The sequence below is a fragment of the Palaemon carinicauda genome, chromosome 28 (assembly GCF_036898095.1).
Source record: "Palaemon carinicauda isolate YSFRI2023 chromosome 28, ASM3689809v2, whole genome shotgun sequence".
Classification (NCBI taxonomy): domain Eukaryota; kingdom Metazoa; phylum Arthropoda; class Malacostraca; order Decapoda; family Palaemonidae; genus Palaemon; species Palaemon carinicauda.
In genome coordinates, this window is record NC_090752.1 from 86,469,643 (window position 1) to 86,474,642 (window position 5,000).

The window sequence follows — 5,000 nt, forward strand, 5'->3', positions numbered from 1 at the left end:
ACCAAAAAAAAGCAAAAAAATATAAAAAATGGTGATTATAAATTTGCCACCAAAAAAAAACAAAAAACAAAAAAAATGGTGATTATAATATCGCCACCAAAAAAAAAGCAAAAAAATATAAAAAAAGGTGATTATAATATCGCCACCAAAAAAAAGCAAAAAATATAAAAAATGGTGATTATAATATCGCCACCAAAAAAAAAAAAAAAAAAAAGAAATGGTGATTATAATATCGCCACCAAAAAAAAAAAATAAATAAAAAAAAGGGGAGTATAGTATCCCCACCAAAAAAAAAAAATAGAAAATATAAAAAATGGTGATTATAATATCGCCACCAAAAAGAAAAAAAAATGGTGATTATAATATCGCCACCAAAAAAATAATATTTATAGGAAAAAGGGAATAAAATTTTTGTTTAATTTTATTTGGAAAGGGATTTTTCTTTCTCTTTAGTTTTGTTTGGAAAGGAACAATCTTTTTGTTAAGTTTTGTGCTTCACCCATTCTGGACAGGTTCAGGACATCAGTTTCACTGGAAAGGACACCTGAAACTATTTGGCTTGAAGGACCCTTGTATGGACTGCCCCCAGCTTAAAGGATGCAAGGCTTAACTATCCAGCTTGAACGATGCTTGGAATAACCAGGAGGACAACCGGATCTGCAGAGGGAAGGAACCTGGCTGATTCTAGTATGCTATGTACCTTGATGGACGAGTACAAGGCGTTTTTGCAAGTGTACAAATGGTCGGATATCTAGATCTATTCCTTTGGATACCGGATATCTAGATCTATTCCTTTGGATACCAACCTTCGGGTGGTTCTGGGGGAATAATCTAGAAGACTGGCTCTGCAGAGGGATGAAGCTGGGATTCTTGTAGTATGCAGACAAGTTCTTGGAGGTTGAACCAAGACATCTTTGGCTGGGAAGAGAAGCTGCATCTTTTGGAGGTAGGCATTCATGGTTAGGTGGGCAGCATCAGTCCAAATCTTTAGGAACTCGCAGCAGTGGAGCATCAAATAGCAGGAGCATAAGATAGTAACAGCTAGCAAAAGTTAGCAGTGGTTAGCAGCGGCTAGCAGCAGAAGTTAGCAGCAGTAGCAGAACCAGCAGCAATGGAAAAGAAACAATTAGCAGTAGCTAGCAGCAGCCGCAGCGGAAGTTAGCAGCAGCAAGTGGCAGCCATTATCAGAAGCAGCTAGCAGCAGCTAGGAGCAACAGCAAGCCGCAGATGCTAGCAGTAGCAGTTTGCAGCAGCAACAGTTGCAGAAGCAAGCAACAGCTGCAGCAGGCTGCAGCAGCAGCAGCAGCTAGCAAAAGCAGCAGCAGCAGCAGTCTGCAGAAGCAGCAGTAAGCAGCAGCAGCAGCAGCCGCAAGCAAGAGCAGCAGTAGCAGCAGCAAGCAGCAGCAGTAGCAGCAGCAAGCAGCAGCACTAGCAACAGCAGCTTGCATCAGCACTAGCAACAGCAGCTTGCAGTAGCAAATAGCAGCTAGTAGCAGAAAGCAACAGCATGCAGCAGCTAGCAATAGTCGAGACTGCAGCAGCAGCAGTAATTAGCAGCTACATTTATTAGTGGCTAACAGAATCAGTTATGAGCGAACAGAATATATAAACAGCTGGGGGTCATGAGAAACAGCAGGAACAGCAGCAAAATAACAAAAAAAAATCCTGAAAAAAAAGAGCGCAGCAGCAACAGGAGGACGAGAAGCCGCAAAAAAAAAACGAAAATTCTAAAAAAAAATATTTAGAAAAAAAAAGTGATTATAATATCGCCAAAAAAATAAAAAAAAAATATGGTGATTATAATATCGCCAACAAAAAAAGAATAAAAAATATAAAAAATGGTGATTATAATATCGCCACAAAAAAAAAAAATGAAAAATATAAAAAGTGGTGATTATAATATAGCCACTGAAAAAAAAAATAAAAGAATATTAAAAATGGTGATTATAATATCGCCACAAAGAAAAAAAAAATGGCATTAGAAGCTTGGCGTTTTCACTCTACGATCAAAGTATTGATTTGAACCGAGGTAATGGACTATTTTCCACCATGTCGCTTGGAGTAATTGGGTTCCTTTGAAGACCTCAGAGGGATCTGTCAAGACAAGGCCAAGGAAATAGAGGCCGAGCAAAGGAGGACAGACGGTCAAGAATTCTTGAGCTTTTTTCGTTGGGTTTATACTCGACTCGAAGGTGTTGTGGGAGGGAATGGAAGTGTTATACCCGGAGACTTAACAGATTCCTTCTTTCCAAGCTCCTGTAAATCTTAACACTTCATATTAAAATAATTTGGTCTTGCTTTCAAACTTTTACACGTTCTTAGCTCTTTTTCACTGACTGAGATCCTTTTCTATTTAAAATTGTTGCTACTCACATACATTCGATCCTTCGATCCTCTATACTAGCTCTGAAGAACAATTTCTTCTCGATTCTCTCTCTCTCTCTCTCTCTCTCTCTCTCTCTCTCTCTCTCTCTCTCTCTCTCTCTCTCTCTCTCTCTCTCTCTCTCGCTTAATAGAGACAGAAATAGACAGAACTATAATGTATTTGATGTTTTATATCTACAGCCAGTTGAGTCTGAATGATTTTCTCCCTAGTTCAGTATCAGGGAGCAGATGCTTGAAGTTATTTTACCTGACGAGGGATTAAGTGTAACTGAAGAGTTGTTATCGTTAATTGATAAACCTCGAATATTCTTCTTCACTACATAAGCAAATAAGTACACCGATGAATAAATATTAAAGATGATTTGAATAAATAATGACTACTTACAGGCAATCAAACTTAGTGCATAAGTCCACACTTCAATTAATATCTTCAGGTTTTAAGAATTCTAATTACCAGTGCTTTCGAAACTTGTTATAAATAGGAGTTCTTTAACTGGGATTCAACTCAGAAATGCTTCATGATCAAATCACAAAACCACATAAATGTATTGAAAAGTCTTTAAAAAAAAATCTAATGGGAACTTTTATCTTCATTTTGAGATATTCAGATTCTAATATCACATTACTATCAAGATATTTGAATAAATGCAGTTATTAAATAAATCAATATTAATATCTTGTCCAAACGGAGACTGATAGATTGATTGATTTTGAGTTTTCTGTCATCCTGACATCAAAGGTCATTGACGCCGATATTGTTATAATAAAAAATAAAAGGAAATTCAATTTAAGGCCAAAAAAGGGAATATGTCCTTATAAATATTAAATAGCTTTTGCTTTCAGAGAGAGAGAGAGAGAGAGAGAGAGAGAGAGAGAGAGAGAGAGAGAGAGAGAGAGAGAGAGAGAGAGAGAGAGAGAGAATTAAAACTTTACACGTAAGTTTACTGCACTGCTTTATAAGAGATTGAACCGACCATTATGACGCTGCCATCAGTGTCAGTAGGCGCTGACGACTGTGAAAAGCCTTGATGATGGTTTTGTTAACCTACAAGTTGGAGAGAGAGAGAGAGAGAGAGAGAGAGAGAGAGAGAGAGAGAGAGAGAGAGAGAGAGAGAGAGAGAGATACGAAACATTATACCGTAGAGTTTTAATGTATACCCTATTTATGTATCTTGAAGAACAACACTTTTTATAGGTTTTTAAAGGTCGCTCATGAATGGCAGAGGCAAGGGACAGTGACATTGCCTTAGCAAGCAGGACAATGCCCTAGAGACTGACCGTATACATAATAGATCAGCGCACAAGCCCCCTCTCCATCCAAGCTAGGACCAGGGAGGGCCAGGCATTGGCTGCTGATACTCAATAGATAGACCTATAGGCTCCCCCAAACCCACCAAACCTTAGCTCACAAGGATGGCCAGGTTGCAGACGCTAAAGGCACTAACTAGTCTGAGCGGGACTCGAGCCCACGTCTGGCAAACACCAGGCAGAGACATTACCAAACGGGCCACAACTACCTCATCAACATTATTTAAAAGATAGTTCGAGGGTAATTTATTTCGATGTTCATTATTTTTTTATTCTGCTTTATACGATTTAGATATTTACACTTGATATTCATTTCATTGTTAATAGTTTTACTCCAAAACGAAATAAGATGGGTATTCGAAACTTACAATACTACGAACTATGCATATCTTAGTTTATCATCATTTTCTCCCCAAAAATATATAAATATATAAAAACATATAAAATATATATAAATATATAAACGTCACTGCCGTAAGCCGATTGAGAAAAACATACCTGACATCGCACAGATATATACAATACTACTACTGCTACTACTACAGATAATAATAATAATAATAATAATAATAATAACAATAACAATAATAATATTACCAACAATAATAATAATAATAATAATAACAATAATAATAATAATAAAAATGCCCAATATCATAAAGAGCAAGCCACTACTACTACTACTACTACTACTACTAATAATAATAATGAAAACTAAAATACAACAAAAATATATGCATAGTTTAACAGATATATCTCAGACAGACAAACCCGCAAAGCAAAAATTATAAAGAACAGTCATCAGAACTTTAAGAGAACAACATTTACAAAAAGCAAAAGGAATTTAATGTTCCCGCAGCAATATGGCCGACATTAGCCTGGTATCATCCGGGCCTGAGAGATGCGGTTATACAGAGTGTCGCCAGCAGCAGACATGGCCTTTCATAGAACTACCATCCACAAAAGGAATTGCCGGGAAAGGAGTCCTGTAGATATGGTGAATAGGACGAACTTTATCTTTTGTTGACGAGGATATCTTTTTAATATTATTTCAAATTTCTTATCTCTCACACACACATACACACAACGAATAAGGTTGCCAGAGTAAGATGATAGTTCAGAAAATTCTTTAAAGATGTAATCAAAAGTGAGATACGTTATTATCTCAAGTCACATTGTGTTACTCCCAGCTGGGAGTATGAAGAGTAATATATAAATATATATATATATATATATATATATATATATATATATATATATATATATATATATACTGTATATGCACATATATAATTATATTTATATAT